General features: G+C 38.7%; 1 long non-coding RNA gene across 1 annotated transcript in view; it reads left to right on the top strand.

The window, feature by feature from the left end:
• Positions 1 to 20,410, top strand: part of LOC129460299 (uncharacterized) — a 91,467-nt gene that overhangs the window by 50,983 nt on the left and 20,074 nt on the right. The window lies entirely within an intron of this gene.

Here is a 20,410-nt window from a genome sequence, read left to right on the forward strand (position 1 = left end):
TAATATCCTTTGCCCACTTTTACATGGGGTGGCTGGCTGTATTACCTGAAGTAATTTATAGATTCAATGCTATTCTCATCAAACTACCACTGACATTCTTCACAGAATTAGAAAAAAACTATTTTAAATTTCATATGGAATTAGAGAAGATCCCACATAGCCAAGACAATCTTAAGCAAAAGAACAAAGCTGGAGGCATCATGCTACCTTACTTCAAACTATAGTACAAGGCTACAGTAACCAAAACAGCATGGTACTGGTACCAGAACAGACATATAGACCAATGGAGCAGAACAGAGACCTCGGAAATAACACCAAACATCTGCAACCATCTGATCTTCAACAAACCTGACAAAAACAAGCAATGGGGAAAGGGTCTCCTATTCAGTAAATGGTGCTGGGAAAACTGGCTAGTCACATGCAAAAAATTGAAACTGTATCCCTTCCTTATACCTTACACAAAAATTAATTCAAGATGGATTAAAGATTTAAATGTAAAACCCAAAACTATAAAAACTCTAGAAGAAAACCTAGGCAATACCATTCAGGACATAGGCATGGGCAAAGACTTCATGACAAGAATGCCAAAAGCAATTGCAATGGAAGCCAAAACTGACAAACGGGATCTAATTAAACTAAAGAGCTTCTGCACAGCAAAAGAAATTATCATCAGAGTGAACAGGCAACCTACAGAATGGGAGAAAATTTTTGCAATCTATCCATCTGACAAAGGTCTAATATCCAGAATTTATAAGGAACTTAAACATATTTACGAGAGGATGAGCTTTGGAATCAAACAGACCTGGGTTAATAAGTAGACTCTGACACGTATTCATAGTATGATCTTGGGCAAGTTACTAAATCTCTCTGAACCTTAGTCTTTTCATCTGGAAAGTGAAAAATTAATTTATTTCTTGCAGGTCTCTATGAAATTTAAGTGATGCTATATAAGCACCTCATCTGACACATAGAATATGTTCAATTCAGTGGCTATTAGTACCCATGGAGTCATGCTTTTGCTGGCAGTAGCAATACACCCAACCTTGCCCTTCCCCAAAGATGACATACAGTTCAAAAAGATTCCTTCTTTTCCTTTCCAAATCCCATAAGTAACAAACAATCAAACATGTCTATGCTTTATTTGATAATGTCTGTAAAGCAGCCAATCCAAACCTGAAAATGCCAGCTGATGGCTTTACATTACAAGGTACCTCTGCTGAAATGAAGATGCTTGGAGAGCTGAGATTTGAATTTAAAGGAGTGTCAGTTGTGTCCCACTGTTTTATCACATGAGGTGTTCCAGAATAACTGGTGTCTACAGAATTATTCATACAAGATGTCAGTGGGCTCATGGACTTCAAAGGAAGGTCAGAAAGAACTGGCCTCCAGTCTCAGCACATGAATCCCTGGCCACTCTGTGTGGGCCCCAGAGAGTGGAGGTATAGGTGTGTGTGAGAGCCTAAAGAGGATTATCATTTCCTATTTATATATTCATACTGTGTTCAGGCAGGAACTCTAAGTACATTTCTTACCCATCAGCATTTTCAGAATTAGAAAATGAGAGGGCTGAGAAGGAAGTTAGAAACCATCAGTGTATGTAGCATTTCTCAAAGTGTGTGGACTCTGCCTCCCATCTACGGAATCTCTAAAGATGGGGTCAGTAATCTTTTTTTTTTTTTTTTTTTTTTGAGACAGAGCCTCATTTTGTCACCCAGGCTGGAGTTCAGTGCCATGATCTCGGCTCACTGCAACCTCCACCTCCTGGATTCAAGTGATCCTACTGCCTCAGCCTCCCTAGTAGCTGGGATTACAGGTTTGTGCCACCATGCCTGGCTAATATTTGCATGTTTAGTAGATACAGGATTTCACCATGTTGGCCAGGCAGGTCTCGAACTACTGACCTCAAGTGATCCACCCACCTCAGCCTCCCAAAGTGCTGGGACTACAGGCGTGAGCCACCGTGTCTGGCTGTAACCTGCATTTTTTTAAACAAGCATCCCAGGAGATTCTAAAGCACGCTCAAGATTGAAAACCACCGAGCCAACCCAAATGTTCCCATTTCAAAGTGAGGGTATTAAAGCCTGAAGAAAATGAATGGTTTGTATAAAGCAGTATCTTAATCTCAGTGCTATTGATAGTTTGGACTGTATAATCCTTCAGGGTGGGGAGCCGTCCTGTGTACTGTAGGATCTTTAGCAGCATCCCTGGCTTCTACCAAGTAGATGACACTAGCAGTCCTTCTGGTGTGACAACCTAGTGTTTTCAGAAATGGCCAAGGCAAAATGGCCCCGGGTGAGACTCACTGTCTAAAGTCACAGGGATCATCGGGAGTGGAGACAGATCAGCGTACAGTGTCCTGATTCACAGCTCAGCCATATCCCTGCTTCTGCTGGCTCCTCTTCTCTTTCAGTGGGAAGCAAAATGAGAGGGAGGGGGACCCAGGCCATAAAGGTCAAGGGGTGAGAACGTGGAAGTCAGAGCAAGTAACAGGGCTGCTTTTTGGGGGGCAACCTGGAACATTCCACCTGGCTTTTTCGATGACTTGTGCTTTTAGTCATTCCTACTTCTATTTGTTCCCCTGTTTAAACCTTGATCTCCCAGGAGAACTGGCAGGATTTGAATTGCCAGCATCTTGGAAATCCATGCAGAAAGGCGCCATATAAAATGTCTTTTAAACTGAGACTGAGTTAAAGGTTCTGCTGTGTAGAAACCAAGAGTGTCATATTCTAAATTTAGTGCCATGCCGGAAGAGGAGGATAGTGAAGAGCAATGCAAAAGGAATCAGGAAATGTGGTTTCTGGTCCCAGCTCTTTCCAAACTTTAGCAAATCACTTCAGCTTTCTGGTCTAGAGCAGTTTCTCATTAAATGGAGGGATTAAAGTAGGTCCCTGTATCTGTGCCTGGAATCATCCTGTGTCCTCCACCCAAGAGGCATTTAACACTGTTATCAAAAATCCAAACTCTACCTTTCTTCCAAAATCTAACTCTGGTTGTGGTTCCTCAATTTTCTTTGGTGATTATGATAATGATGTTGTGGTTGCATAGGAGAAAGTCATTGTTCACTAAAAAAAAAAAAATGCACTCTGAAGTATTTAGAAACAAAGTGTCATGATGTCTGCAACTTACTCCCAAATGGTGCCAAAAATTATAAAATTTGTATCTCATATATATACAAATATATATATTTGTATAATGAGAGGGAACACAAATATACCAAGAGATTACTAAATGTTGAATCTCACTGAAGGGTATATGGGTGTTCATTTTATGATTTGTTTTCATTTTTCCGTATGTTTTAAATTTTTCAAAGTCAAGTGTTGAAGAGAAAAACAGCTCCAGTTTTGTTTCCTCCAAAAAGCCTTTCCTGAATTAGCTGAAATAATTCCTCTGGATTCCCATGGCATTTATGTACTCTGTGTTTATCACTTTCTACTTTGTATTATAGTTATTGAAATACTCACATGGTGGGTCATAAAATAGCTAAGGCAATACTCAACTATGCAGAGAACACTTGTTCTAAAACTGTTCTTTCTTTAGTCTACAACTTCTCTGTTCCTCCTCACGAGACCTGCTACCAACAGGAAAAATATCCAAATAAATTTTAGTCCAATCTTGTAATCTCAAATGGATCACATAATTTAGTTACTTTAGTAACTGAGACACATTTGGATAAAGGCCAGGCCCTACCTGTTCCTACTCCCATTTTTATCCATAGGATGGCAGCTGGGTGCAAAAGAGAAGCCAATGTCTTGGGAGATGTCATGGGAAGGGACCCCCAAGATCAACTTATGAAACTGGCTATTAATAGTACATCCACTGCGCAGACTTTAACTCTACACCTGGCAATAAGGTCCTTGAGGGACACCTTGGTGTTACAAGAAGCAGAAGGAGGAAGTTTTATTTCTGTGTCCTCTGGAGGGCCTGGACAGTACTTTATACCTATAGGTTCTTGATAAATATCAGTATCCACTCTGTTTTTGGTCTGTTTCTCCTATCTCCACAATGTACCTTCTGCTCACATCACTTACCAAAATGTCATCATAAGTAATAAATAATAAATTGATATTAGTAAAAAAACCTAATTCTCTGAGTGCCTGCCATGTGCCAGGCTCTGTGCCAGGCTTTTCACATGTAATATTTAATTCCCACAATAAGTAGATGAGTTAGTACTATAATTAACTTATAATAAGGACAACCATTGGTCTCTGCATTGATGGATTATTGAGTTAGGCTTCCTTCACACACTTGGCAGGCTGTATTTGAAACTCCCATTTTCCATGACCCCCCAATTTACTTATACAACCGTATCTTTTCTCCAGCCCTACTGTTTCACTTTTGTCTCCTATAAATGCTATGTTTTCTGACCACCTGTATTAGTCCATTTTCACGCTGCTGATAAAGACATACCCAAGACTGGGCGATTTACAAAATAAAGAGGTTTAAAGTACTTACTGTTCCACATCTCTGGGAAGGCCCCACAATCATGGTGGAAGGTGAAAGGCACATCTCATACGGCAGCGAACAAAATAAGAGAGGTTGTGCAGGGAAACTCCCCTTTATAAAACCATCGGATCTCATGAGACTTATTCACTATCATGAGAACAGCACAGGAAAGACCTGCCCCCATGATTAAATTACCTCCCACTGGGTACCTCCCACAACACATGGGAATTCAAGATGAGATTTGGGTGGTGACATGGCCAAACCATATCACCACCCTACCTTTTTAAGTCACCTTTTGCATTCCTTCAGCCTCCTTTATACTCCTTCAAAATCCATCTTTTAAGAGCAAACTTCCCTTTATTCAATCAACACAGCTTATTGAACACCCATTTTGTGCTTGCTACCCATTGTCCTAGGTCCTAAAAAGACAATGCTAAGAAAAAGAAATGCAGGCCCAATCTCTGCCCTGGTGGACTTTACAGTGTCTAGTGATTAAGTTTCAGTCTTGTCCCAGTTACTTTAACAAGAAAACAATCTCCCTGCTTTCACCTCCTTTCAAATACTCATATCTGTTTCACCCATTGGACACTTATTAGGTACAGCTATGTAGAATTCGTCATCCTATTCAGGGATTCATTTATTAAGGGTAACAATAATAATAATATCAGTAACTTCCATTAATTGAATGTCTCCCCATGCCAGGCACTCTATGTATACTGTCTCTCGTTCTCACAATGACATTGCCTTGAAAGAGGTAATTTTTCTCTTTTTACTAATGAAGCACTTGCAGCTCAGAGATGATAAGTAACCTGCCCAAGGCCACATAGTTAGTAAACGACATTATCAGTGCAAGAACCCAGGTCCCCTGGCTCTGAAGGCTCTCTCCACAACACAGCAAGCTGTCAGACGTCTTTGCTGCATCATGCATTGAGGTAGTGAATAGTCGGTAAACAGTGAGGAAGGGTAATGTGAGGAAAAGAACATGGTTTTGGAAAAAAACAGACTGGCATTCAACTCCCAGCTATGCCACTTACTAGTTATGTGACCTTGAACAAGTTCCTAAACTTCTTTGTATTTTGTTATCCTCATTTTAAAATCACCACAGCAAAAATAAATAAATAAAGTCATGTATCTCACAGAGCTGCTGTGAGGATTAAATGAAATGATAAATATCTGGAAAAGCAGCATGTATATAATAGGCTTCCGGCCAATGCTTCTTCTCTTCTTCCTTTGTTGATGCAGATCAGTTAAAAGTTTGCCATCTACCTTTTCGTTGCTCATATAAATTCCTAAGTTTGATACTAAGAAACACCTGCAGAAGAGTCTTTCAAGCACCTGCAAGTATATTAAAGAGGCAGATACAGGAACTGAGAGATAAAGGCAGTACGGTTGAGAGGGGATGGAAAACCAATCTAGAAACCAGGCCATGGGAGGCTGTGTGGTTCCTTTTGTTAGGAAAGCTTTTCAAAGGCAGAGTCCTTGAAGCTTTTGTGTATCAAAAGCATTTGAAATGCTTTCCTTGGGTGCACTTATGTAGTATTGCTTCTGTGGCAAAGAAGGTATAGTCTTGTCAAAATGTTATTGATTTTTTCGGAAGGAATCTAGAGACTTCATTCACCAATGAAGCCCTGCAAACAAGCCCTAAAGCCCACTCTTTTTTTCTATAAATTGGTCACCCACTCCAGAAAAGAACATGGCTAATTAACTAAAGGTTCACATTTATTCAATCTATACTAGGTACTTTGATAGACCTTGTACATCTACCATTTCCTTAATCTTTAAAGAAAAAAAGCTTTTTGAGGTAGGAATTATAAGAAAATTGACACTCAAAGAGGTTAAATATCTTGCACAAGACCACACAGTTAGAAATCATTGGTGAGATTTGAACTGATTTGTTTATTTATTCAACAAATACTATGTGCTGAGTCTGCCTGTTTCTAAAGCTAATGCTCTTTTCACTATCTAATTCTTCCTGGTAAAATAAATAATATAACAGTATTCTCTGTCTGTTACAATGTTCTTTCAGAATGCAAAAGCAGTTTGGCCAGAACATGATATGCTCATGGCTCAGAAAAGATAGTCGGGCAGATTGGCCTGGCCAGGCAAGTGTCCATATATCCCATATGTCTCAGCAGCAATCCACGTGTATCCATTCATCTCAAAGCTGGATTTTTAAAAAAGAATGGCCCACTATAGTCAGGAGTGCCATTCTCAGGAAAGTATGACTACCTGTGTTTGATTACTTCTAAAACTTTATAATGAGGATACACTTCAGAACATGTATTTACTAGAAAGTTGAAAAGAGGTGAAGATCAGTGCGTGCAACTCACTAAAAGAGCAAATTATAATTGTAGTGCCTTACTTTTATATAGGCAATAGTTCTTTCCAGTGTACTATTTATAACATAAATGATGTGATTTTAGCCCCATACCGTTCTGTACGATCAGGAAGGGAATGGTTATTATGTCCATTTCTCACAAGAGGAAACTGAGGTTCAAGTTGTCAAAGTCATTGGTACTTTCCAAACGTCCAAGTTCGCATCATTATTTAATGACAGATCCAGGATTTATCTTAGGATCTTTCTGCTCTTTCCAATGTACAATCTTCATTGGTCAGAATGAGCTAGGTTGTATTGCAGTAATAGATGAACTTCAGATCTCTGGAGCTCACTATAATAAAGCTGGATTTCTTGTTCATGTTCCTTGTCTGCTGTGGGTTTGGTCTGCTTTGTGTTTACTCCAGGACTTAGCTGACAGAACAGCCTCTATCTGGATTATTGCCAGTAATGTGGCAGTGTGAAAAGTGCAATTGATGGACTTCACACTGGCTTCTAGGGCTTCTGATAGAAAGTGGCTTTCACCCTTATTTCATTGGCCAAAGCAAGTCACAGCATTGCCCACATGCAATATGGCAGGTGTGTATCATCCTTTCACAGGGAGGGGCCCCAAATAGGCATAAAATTATTTGAGTTCTATCAGGGTAGTAATGTATAAAGTGGTTGTCAGCCTCCCTTCCTTGTAGCATAAAGTTATTCTTTAATAAATGCAGTACTGACTAAGAATTATTTTAGGTATAATGAGCCAAGCAGTCCACTTAAATCACGTAAAAATTAAATAATTCAATAAATTTAATATTTAAAAATCAACAATTCTCAACTATGACTATTGAGCACTGAACCCTCTGCATTTGCAAAGAGAGCAACTTTCACTCTGGGAATAAACTTCCTGTTTCTGGCAAGAGAATCGGCTAGCAACATTGAAGTTCTACTGTGAATGGGCGTCAGGGTGTCATATTTGAATGTGTAATGAGTAAACATTGGCAGAAACCCCCTTTGCCACGTGACTTCAAAGCAAACACCAGTCAGTAGGGAACTACCAGCTGTGCCCAGTAGAAAAAAATGCACTCATATACTTTTCTTCCATGAGCAAAAAAATCCCTGCCGAGATCACCTCCCCTCAGAATGTAGGGCAAGAATGCGTTCTCACATGTGTTCAAGAACAAAACCCCACCTCTGGAAAGTCCTCCTGGCAAAGTCATTTAAACAAAGTGCAGAGGAAGACAGAAGTAGGACATGAAACACAGTTCAGGCATTCACAGAATCTTGCCTTCCCTTAAATCAATTCTCAGCTAAAGGAAAAAAAAAATGCAGCAGGGTTGGGGAGTAGGAGCATTTAGCAAGAGTTTAAAGCAGCTGATTTCTAATGTTGGCTACATCATAATGTCCCTTACAATCCTAAGATTCTATGATTCCATAAGTTCATGTGATGACAAAAAGCAAATCTGCTTTCCTCAAGTACAGAAAAAAAAAGAGAAAAGGCTGTGTTTCATAAAATAATAAAATTTAACAGTGAACCGCACCCTCCCATCTCCAAAAAAAGAGTCCTGGTGACTATAAAGTTGTCTTGGGCTAGGCAATCTGCATATAGAATTCTGTTCCTTAAAAATTTTTTTGGCACTGAGTCAGAACTTGATTTGTAGAAATGACACCTCCCCAGTACTTCTTTTAGAGCAGTGAGGGGGAGGTAGAATGAACTGAGTTGGAACTTTACCTTAGACTTTTTGTAAAGGTCACCAAAGGGAAAATCCATAAAGAGTCATTGCCCTTTAGTCACTTACACGTATGAAATGTGTTGTCCTAGGATGAAGGAGAATCATTACTGTACATCACATTTCAGATTAAATAATTGTTGTGTCTTGCTTTTTTTTCATGACTTTAAATAGAATTCAGGTTGAAATGAACCTGGATTAATAGGAGATGTTTCTAAATATGTCAGTTGTGCTTTTTTGATATGCATGGATGTAATTCTACTATTTTGTTGGCATAATTGCTAGCAAATCCCCATAACTGATATTCAAATTTTAGTATAGATATAGTAAAATTGTGTCCAGTTATCAAAATATAGATATAAGTAAAATTGTGTCTCAGTTATCAAAATACCAAATTTCATTTGAGCAAAAGAAATGAGGGGAGAGAAGATGGATATATTAACTTCTCTGATAAGCAACATGGTACCCTGCTGCTTTCTCTAGCTACTTACTACAGAAAGAGTACATGGTCATGAGATGCATAGAGTCTTTAGTATCTAACTGAACACAAAGAAACTTCTCTAATGGCTAGTCATATTAAGTGATACAAGAGGTGCATCCACTGGAAAAGACTGTGGCTCACTTTGAGGGTCAGTATAATGTCACAGGATCAAAATATTTAAAAGAGAGAATTTAGAAGCTAAGGTTAATTTAGAATCTATAATTGCTCATAGTTTTCTTCCCTTCCACAACTGATTCAAGTCTCTCTTAGACTCCTGAATCAAATAGCTGGTGGAGCCCATAAGTAGTAGCAGAAGTCAGTGAAACTAAATAGAGGATCAATAATTGTATATACACACATATATATATGAATGTATATATACACACACATATATATGAATGTATATATATATATATATATATATATACACACATACATGTATGTATGTGGAAGTGTATACATAGATATATATCTATACATTTCTTTTCTTTTTGAGACAGAGTCTCATTCTGTCGCCCAAGATGGAGTGCAGTGGCAGAATCTCGGCTCAATGCAACCTTTGCCTCCCGGGTTCAAGTGATTCTCATGCTTCAGCCTCTCAAGTAGCTGGGATTACAGTCATGTGCCATGATGTTCAGCTAATTTTTGTATTTTTAGTAAAGATGGGGTTTCACCATGTTGGCCAGGCTGGTCTTGAACTCTTGGCCTCAAGTGATCCACCCGCCTCAGCCTCCCAAAGTGCTGGGATTACAGGTGTGAGCCACCATGCCATGCCCGGACTATATGTATGTATTGAAAATAAACACATACATATATGGAGATTATAGATACACATATATATATCAAATATATCCATACATCCATACATATGGTGTGGGTGTGTATATATATATGTTTACTATATGTGTGCACACACAGACACCCCATATATATATTTCCATATGTAAGGTATGTATATCTCTGTACGTATATACCAGATATATATATATGAATATATATGTATATACCACATACATATAGAGATATATATGTATATATTTAATCTCTATGTGTATATATTTGATCTCTATGTGTGTATAATCTCCATATATGTGTATGTTTATTCTCTATATATGTATAATATATATACATGTATACATTTCCACATACATACATGTATTATATATACATATATTAACATATGTATGTGCATATACAATTATTGATCTTCTATTTAGTTTCACTGACTTCTACTACTACTTATGGGCTCCACCAGCCATTTGATTCAGGAGTCTGAGAGAATTGAATCTGTTGTGGAGGGGAAGAAAGCTACATACAATTATAGATTCCAAATTAACCTTAGCTTCCAAATTCTCTCTTTCAAATATTTTGGTCCTGTGACACCATACTCAACACCTTCTTCTCAAACTGAACCAGACATTTTCCAGTGAAAGTACATTCCATATCCATAATACGTGGATATACATATACACACACATATGGATATATCCATGTACATATATGGAAATACACATACATATATGAATACATATATACATACACATTTATATATGTATTTGATTGATTATGGCACAACTAGCTACTCAACTGATTTTTTTAACAAACCCCAATGTTATGCCATTTATAAAAAGAAACGCCTTCTGGATTAAAGACAACTGTAAAAAATAAATACTTCAAGAAAATCTAGCATATCATATATACATATATGTACAATCTATTAGGTGGAAGGAGGCTTTCTTATCCAAATGGAGAAGCTATAAAAGAAAAGACAGACTTACTTGATCGTATAAGAATTTAAAACATTTTGTTAAAAGAAAGATTCCACAACAAGTTCAGTAGACTAATGATAGGTTTGGAAATATTTGTGGCATCAACAACAGTTGGGTTTTTTGTGTTTTTTGTTTTGTTTTACAAATTGACAAAAACAAAGACAATAAACTAATGGAAAAAAAGGATAAAGAATTCAAATAGGAAATTTACATAGGGGCAATAACCAACAAGCAAATGAAAATATTCTCACATTAAATCATAGTTGGGGAAATGTAAATTAAAGTTACAATGATGTATATATTTTTATATCCATCAGACTGGCAAAAATTGAAATGATCAATAACCTCTATTAGTGGTAGGTATATGGAAAAATGGATGTTCATACATGCTGAGAAAAATTTAATTGTAAAAACTGTTTTGGAAAGCCATTTCGCAGCAGACATAAAAAAACTGAAGATACATGCACCATTTAACCCTGCAATCTCTCTCCTTGGCAACTCTCCCAGACCAACATTACATAGAGCATGTGTAAAAGGGCACCTAATGTCAGTGTTTATAACAGCAAGAAAAGGAGAAGGGACAGGGATCAAAGTAAATGCCAGTCAATAGGGGATGTCTGAATAGGTAACAGCTCATCCACACCATGGATTATTAGGCAGCAATTCCAAAGAGTTAGACTCATTAGAGCTAAATTTCTACTTATAAGAGATTTCTGTACAGTTACGCTTTACATGAAAAAAGAGAAGCAGAAAGTATACATTATGCAATGCTCATAAAAAAACAACAAAACTTCCCTTATACATGTGTGTAAGTGTAAAATGTGTATATATGATATGAGCAAGGGGAACAATGTAAAAGTACATATTAAGTCACAAACAAGAGTTACATGGCAGAGAGGGGTGCAAAGGAGGAAAGAGAGGGAAGTAGAAGCTAAGCAAAAGTTTTAATATACTTCTCTAAATAATATATAATTATATGTGTGAGATAACATGTATGCATTTATGCAAAAACTATATATATGCTTGTCTATATGAGAAATTAGAAAAAGATTGAAAAGCTAGCCTAAAAGCATGCTCAAACCATGACATTAAAATTAATAAAAAATATCTAACATTTACAGAGCCCTTTCTATTGGCAGACACTGTTCTAAACATGTACCAACTCATTAATCCTCACAACAACCCTACGATGGGAATATTAATATCTTTGTTTGCAACAAGAGGAGAGTCCAACTTACTTCTCTACAACTTTAGAATAGAATATTTAATTTCAATTGCAAAACTGAAATTAAGTCAATCATCTTATTTGTTTCTTCAGTAATTTTGGCTTGTTTTCTTGGATGTCTGGATTTAGAAGACAGACTCTAACAGGATATTGTAAATAAAGAATTTAACAGGATACCATAAATATATCTACTCAACTAGCCAAGGTTGGTGAAAGTCATCTAAATCAAGGGCAACTGTCTTCACAAGTAGCCTCTTCCATCACTCATTTGTTCAACCAGGAATCATGGAACACCTTCTGCACAATTCTGGGCCCAGGGGATTTGTTGCTGGCTATGACAGCCTCTGAATATTTGATGGCTTGGAAGGCTAACAACTCATGTTGCCCTAGCACATTTTGACCTCTTATTCTGAAACTAGGTGAGAAAAATTACTGGCTTTTTTGACAAAATGGTGGAGCAGAATTCTAATCCTTTCTGGGAAAGAGACAGCTTCCAACAACATGGCAGCTCTACCTAATCCAAACTCATGCATGGAAAATGACAGTGAAAGAGCCACAAAAGCAGCCCTCACTAGCTGCCTATGACTGGCACATAGCAAATAATTTCTTCATCACTAGCGTTTTAGAGAGAAGTTAGGGGTTGCTAGTTTTTCCTTCTATTTTCATATCTAATTTAAGTATTCTTTGATCTTCCACCTTTATGAAGAGATGCCAAGCACCAGATCATCAACAGTACAATGCTTGATGCTCAAACACCATGATTCCCCACTCCATTTCTCTCCATTCTCTTCCAAAATCCACTCTGTGAGACCCCCTACTAAGGTCACAGTGTTAAAACAGAGATTGTGATCCGGGTAAGGCTACAGAAAGTCACTAATGAATTTACTGAGCAAAAGATGCCACTGAGAAAACCCAGGGCACTGGTCTACCGCTCTGAGTTTGGGCCCTGATGAAGTCCCGAATCTGTAAATATACAAATGAAGAAAGCACTTCGATGTCTTGCAGCTCTGAGTGTCCAAGAGCCAAGATGTTCAATTGCACATGCGTGTTTTTGCAGGCTTCTGGCTTTTCCTTCTCTTTCTTAATCTGGCTGCCTCTCACGCCACTTCTGGCAAGGTACACTCTGGGGATGCCAGAACAAAGTTTCCATCCAGTCATTCCCTTCGGTTAATTATTAGCAGCTCTGGTAAAAGTTGTTGGTAGGGCTGTTGGTAACAACAAACTGAAAAGATGTTTTTAGTTTAACCATAAAGTTCATTCGTTTGAGGATTTCAGGAATCCTGTCCTACATACACCAAGATAACAGTAGGCAGAGGTGAGACAGTGAACTAAGAAATGACGGATTATCTTTTCTCTGTAACTAATTAGCTAGGTGAACCTGGTCAAAGGAGGGAAGGTAACTCACAAAGTGACAAGTTGGGAACTCTGTGTTCTCTCACTTAATCCTCATAAAAACGTATAACCTATGTATTTTTATCTCCATTATACAAAGAGACTTAAATCCAAAACTCTCTAAACTTTGCATTAAACCAGCTTCATGCCATTTAATTTACCCAAGTTCCTGTGTCCTTACCTAAGAAAACAAGCAGTTGGAATGAGTTGCTCTCTAAAAGGTCTTTCTAACTCTGTAAGACTGTGAATCATTTGACCTAGCTGGAAATAAACAATATTTCTTTAATAATTTCCACAAAGTTTTTCTCTTCTTGGCCTTTATTTCCCAATAAATTTGGGGGCAAGTAGATAAAATTGTATTCTTCACATAAACATGATAAAATAGCTGTTCACTCATTAGTTGTCTAATGACAACCCCTGAGGCTATTGCTTCACTCTTGTTTATATTGCTCAGTTCCGTCAGTTTAGAAGACATTAAAAAGCAGAACTGAGTTGGCTGTTTTACGTTAGTGGTGAACTTTGTGCCTCAACTGTGTTGCAACCCCACAGTTTACTCAACTCCACCTGGCAATTCAGCTGTTTGAGATAAAGTAGATTTTCTTTTGGGGAAACCAGTAGCAATTTATCTTGTTCTTGCTTTACTGCTGGCATACAGGTGGTTGGGCATTTAATAGACAGTCATCTGCCAGTAGGAGGTAATTATTTTTTAAATCAAAAACAAATGAAATATGAAGGGAGTTACTGCCATATAGGAGGAATTGGAGCCAATGCTCAGGTAGTCTTCTCTAGAGCCAGTGTAAGAACTTCTGTTGGAAAACTACACGTTTCGGTATATGTATGAGTTTCCGCACGTGCAGGCATGTGAGTGCTTTAGCGTCTTGTAGATGTGTGCATGACAGTGGGTAGGGAAACTCTGGAAAAATAGCCAGTGAAGACCCAAAGCAACTCCTATTTTCTACACTCATAAGTACTATAAGACTTGGATCAATTTCTTGTGCTTAAAATTGTGTTTTATCTTTTCCACATCCCATATGTAGCCATTTTCTGGGAAAAAATTACACTGATAGCAACAAAATAATTTTTTAAAATTTATATAAGAAACAATGCAATGTAAGACATGTAGAAGAGAGCAGAGTATGCCTTGGTGGATTGATGAGAATGCTAAGCAACGAAAGACATTCATGCTGCAATCTATACAACTAAGCAGCCTGAAACCTCCTCCATTATTCAAGTTTGAATTCAGAAAGAAGACAATGGCCTTATTCAGCTCCAGTCAATTCTAGTGTTATGCATTGAATTATTTCCCCCTAAAAGATGTTGACATGCTAACTCCCAATACCTGCAAATGTAACTTTACTTGGAAATAGGGTCTTTGCCAATGATCAGGTTAACATGGGGTCATTAAGGAGTGCCCTAATCCAATAGGACGATGGACTGTGTCCTTATTAAAAGGGGGAAATTTGCACACAGAAGAAGATACACACACACAGGGAGAATGCCATGTGGATATCAATGCAGAAATTGGGGTGACGCATCTAAAGCCAAAGAATCCCCAAAATCGACAGAAAATCCCCAGGAGCTAGGAAAGAGACATGAAACAGATTCTCCCTTACAGGCTTCAGAAGGAACCAAATCTGCCAATACTGTGCTCTTGGACTTCCAGCCACCAGAACTGTGAGTCAATACATTTCTGTTGTTTAAGCCACCCAGTTTATAGCACAGATGCCCCTCAACTTATGATGGGGTTATGTCACAATATTTTCAACCTATAAAGGATTTATCCAGATGTAGACACTTAATGTGTCACTTTTGCACCATCATAAAGTTGAAAAATTGTGAGTGGAACCATAATATGTTGGGAATTGTATTAATCCGTTTTCACACTGCTGATAAAGACATGCCCAAGACTGGGTAATTTATAAAGTAAAAGAAATTTAATGGACTCACAGTTCCACGTGGCTGGGGAGGCCTCACAATCATGGCGGATGGTGAAATGCACGTTTTACATGGAGGCAGCAAGACAGAATCAGAACCAAGTGAAAGGGGTTTTCCCTTACAAAACCATGAGATCTTGTGAGACTTATTCACTACCATGAGAACAATATGAGGGAAACTGCCCCCATGATTCAATTATCTCCCACTGGGTCCCTCCTACAACACGTGGGAATTATAGAAGCGACAAATCAAGATGAGATTTGGGTGGGTGGAGACACAGCCAAACTATGTCAAGAACCACATGTACTTTGTTACAGCAGCCCTAGGAAACTAATACACTTAGGTTTTCTCCCAGCCAGTTTCTACAACCGCGTGTCTTTCCTTTCTCATCTTTATTTGCACAGTGTCTCTAGAGAAGACAGAAATATCCAAGAAGAGTTGGATTTTTCCTCCATTTTCTTTTCCTTCAGTCTTGTCTTCTCTAATTTCCAAAGAGACTTTTTTTTTTTTTTTTACTTTTATTTTAGGTTCAGTGATACGTAATTGTGTATCACGGGGATTTGGTGAACAGTTTATTTCATCACCCAGGTAATAAGCTTAGTACCCAATAAGCAGTTTTCTGGATCCTCACCCTTCTCCCACCCCCCACCCTCAAGTAGGTCCCAGTGGCTGTTGCTTCATTCTTTGTGTCCAAATGTACTCAGTGTTTAGGTCCCACTTAGAAGTGAGAACATGTGGTATTTCGCTTTCTGTTCCTGCATTAATTCACTTAGGATAATGGCCTCCAACTCTGTCTGTGTTGCTGCAAAGGATATGATCTCATTCTTTTTTTTTGTGAGACAGAGTCTCGCTCTGTCACCCAGGCTGGAGTGCCGTGGCACGATCTCAGCTTACTGCAACCCCTGCCTCCCAGGCTCGAGCAATTCTCCTGCCTCAGTCTCCCAAGTAGCTGGGACTACAGGCACCCACCACCACGCTCAGCTAATTTTTATATTTTTTTAGTAGAGATGGGGTTTCGCCATGTTGGCCAGGCTGGTCTTGAACTCCTGACTTCAGGTGATCTGCCTGCCTCGGCCTCCCAAAGTGCTGGGATTACAAGCATGAGCCACCATGCCCGGCCTTAAAATAAAAGTCCCCACTAACTCATTCTATGAGGCCAGCATCATTCTGATACCAAAACCTGACAGAGACACAACATGAAAGAGATATATTTATAAGAAGCTCCTGACATTAAAAAAAAAAAAGTGGCTGTCAGGTGCAGTGGCTCACACCTATAATCCCAGCGCTTGGGAGGCCGAGGCAGACAGATCATGAGGTCAGGAGATCAAGACCATCCTGGCTAATGGTGAAACCCCATCTCTACTAAAAATACAAAAAAAAATTAGCTGGGCGTGGTGGCAGGTGCCTGTAGTCCCAGCTACTTGGGAGGCTGAGACAGAAGAATGGCATGAACCAGGGAGGCAGAGCTTGCAGTGAGCTGAGATTGCACCACTGCACTCCAGCCAGGATGACGCAGTGAGACTCTGTCTCAAAAAAAAAAAAAAAAATTAAGTGGCTAATTCTACCCAAAGGCCAAATAGAAAAGAAAAGAAAAAAAGAGCAGCTATTGAATTGATCTCGGAACTTATCTCCCCAAAAAGTTTGAGCTGAGAACTCTTGGGCCTGGATGGCCCAATAGTAGTTGAAGAAGAGAACAGAAAAACGATTTGCCTCTAAAGAGTCCTTTAGTTCAGGTCTGATATCAAATAATCTAATTGGATTCAGATATTCTGCTTGCAATACATGCTTTAAGATAGCTGCACTGTTTTTAAGAAGCTGATTGGGACATATATTTAGATAGGTTTGGTTTTCCAGTTTTGTTACTGTTGTGTCTTCTTAGAGAATTGTGGATGAATCCTGATACTTAGAATTAGATTGGAGTTAGCTGTTGCATAAAGGAGTAGCTGAAAGGACTGACATAGAGAAGATGCTTTCTCATATTAATTTAGGAAGGAAGGTGGTTTCAAACAGCTGAGAGGTGAACAGATGGCAGTGCATGCCGGGAGTTCCTGGCAAAAAGTCAGTCACTAGAAGGGGAGGTTGAATGGAATGCTTTTGTGTCCAGGTTGCAGGAGAAACAGGAAGCTGAGACTAGATTTGGCAGCTTCTAATACAAAATTTATTAAAGTGAATTGAATTTTATTATAAACAAATGACAATTTATTTTTCATATCTCTGCTCAATTTCCTCAGAGACTTTTCTTGTGAGAGTTGAGCCCCTTAAATCACTATTCTCAGAGAGTAGAAAATTCAAATATGACAATGGGGCTTAAACTGTCCATATCATTAAGCTTCGAAAAGATGGCAGGAATCTAAGAAAAAGATCCAAATATTGAGAAGACGTATTCCTTTCTTTCCATGATAAAAATCACAGAAAAAAAAATACTGCATAGGCATAGAGTTAATAAAAGATTAGGATCCTGATCTTTCAATGAGAAAATTCAAGCTTCTGGACAGTTCTAGAAAAAGCCACTGGAAGCTGTTGCTCTTTGTAATGAAGGGTTCTTCTGCCAGATAACATGTGCTGTTGAAAGGCAAGTCTTTGCTGCATGGCTGGTCACTCTAAGCATGCCTCTGAGAAGGACACTTTAGAGGTAGCCACTGTTTCTGAACCAAGCCAGTTTGAAATACTCTTCCTTGCTCAGCAATGGACTATACTTCTTTTTTCACTTTGAGGCCTGTCCCCAAAAGCTGTCTAATAAGCCTTATAGCAGATACCAAAGGCAATTCAAATTCACTTTGAATCATGCTTCAGGAATCAGCTGCAGCAGACAGTGGTGCAACAACACATGCAAATTTCAAATAGCTGAGATACTTTACTGAGGCTTTAAAACATCAGCTCTATTTTCAAGTCAAAGATAAATGTGTCTACTGCTTTTCTCTGGGGTCATCAGGTTGCTGCACTCAAGGGGAAACTTCCACCAGGTCTGTCCACTCCATATTTTTCATCCTTCTCCCTATCCAGCAGGATGCCTGGCAGGTTACTGGAACTGTGCTGGATATCAAAGATATAATTTCTGGGTGCACAAGAAGCCCTTTTTAGTCCTTCTAGAATAACATGGAAAGAAAATTCAACAAGTTATATGATGAAGTGTGATAACTATTTTGATAGAGGAAGTAGAATGCTGTGGGGATACATAAAAGCGTTTCTAATCTAGACAAGAAAAAAAAAAAAAAGAAAACCAGAGAATGTTTCCAAATGAGCAGAAGAGAGCCAAGGAAGGAAGAAAGGAGCATGTGCAATTAGTCAACAAAAATCACAGCCCATAACCTAATTCTGATTGGTTCACAAATCAGCCAATTGCTTCTATTAACTTCTTCCCCCAGATATCCACTTGGTTCACTCCTTAATTTCACTTGGGTCTTTACTCAGATGTCACCTTCTTACTGAGGTCTTTCCTCACCACCCTATTTAAATTACACTACACCTCCAACACTACCAATTTCTCTCCCCAGCATTCACCTAACTACATATTTTGACTGTTGTTTATTTTTTGTCTATTTTCTTTCATACAAATAGATGCTCCCTGAGAAAAATTTTTTCTGTTATTTTCACTGCTATATCTTAAGCATCTAAGACAGTATTTGCAACATAACAGGCTTTTCCTAAATACATTTGGGCAGTCCATAAATACTTGCTGCCACTAGCTGATAAAGGATCCAAAATGAATCTGTGGGACAGGGTATGCTCATATTGATGATCTCCACCCAAATCTGATAGTTGCCAGTCATGATCTCAGTAAGCAAGACTTGGCAGCAGGAAATAATAATAATATTTAATGTTTATTGAGTGATCGTGGTATGCTAGACCCTGTTAATAATCAAGTACATCACTTCACAGGTTCCTCAAAATAACTTTGAGAGGTAGGGACTATTATTATCTCCATTTTACAGATAAGGAAATGGAGACACAGAATGCTAACCAACTTGCTCAAGGCCTCACACACAGACATTTAGTCACATCTCTGATAAGTCAGGAGCCGGGATTTGAGCCCCAATAATGGATCCAGAAGGCTAATAATCTCCAGAAATGGAACCCATTCTGTAGTCTGACAACACCGGAGACTGATGTGAAAGATTAAATCTATGCTGGTAAGAAGAACTACAAGAGCTTTGATTCAACATTTTATGCAGGCCTAGATAATTCTTTGTCGTAGGGAGACTGTTCTGTGTGCTATCACATAGTTAGTGGTGTCTCTCTGGTCTCTACTCACTAGATGTCTCATGTCCCAAGTTGTGACAATCATAGGTGTCTTCAGACATTACCAATGTCTTCTTGGGGGAAGGAGACAGCGGAGCAAAATCACCCCCAGTTGAGAATCGGTTGCTTAATGTACTATAATAAAACTCATTATTCCACAGTGTAGCACTTTTTTCTAAGCCCAGTGAAATTATGGTATCATTTCTCAAAGTTATTTACAGAAGTTCCTCAAATACTTTTATTCAGCATTTCCATGGGGACTTGTTTGCAGCTACCTCTAAAGATGAGATTGTTCCAGAAGTGGGTAGAGACTGAGAGAGGAGGTAAAATAGCAAAAATGACAAAAGAAGACACAAGATGTTTAATCACTCTCTTTTTCTTAAGTTAGGGCTATGCTGCCTAGGGCCCTCGCGTTTCCCTAGATTTGAAACATCAACTGACTGCAGGGCCCTCTTGTTTCCCTAGATTTGAAACATCAACTGACTGCAGGGCCCTCTGGTTATCTCACAGCTTCTGCCATGGCTCCTAGAAGCCTTTGAAGCTGCCAAAAAAAAGGATGGAAGCCACTCTCATCTGCACATGCTATTTTTGCACATGATGCTCCCTCCGCCTGGAATGCTTCACTTCCACCTTCCCTTCATCACTTTCAGTGGTAACCCCCAGGCCTATTTCCTTGGTAAACATTACCTTCAGAAATAATCATGTTTGTTCATTGACTTATCTGCTGAATGTCTGACTTCTTCACCACTCCCCAGTTATCACTAGAATGGAAGCTCAATGGAGCAGGGACCCATAACTCTATTTCCAATTCCTAGAGAAAAACATGACTGACGCATAATATATGTTCAATAAATATGTGTTGAATTAGTTCACTAATCC

The sequence above is a fragment of the Symphalangus syndactylus genome, chromosome 13, assembly GCF_028878055.3.
Source record: "Symphalangus syndactylus isolate Jambi chromosome 13, NHGRI_mSymSyn1-v2.1_pri, whole genome shotgun sequence".
In the NCBI taxonomy this organism is placed as follows: Eukaryota; Metazoa; Chordata; class Mammalia; order Primates; family Hylobatidae; genus Symphalangus; species Symphalangus syndactylus.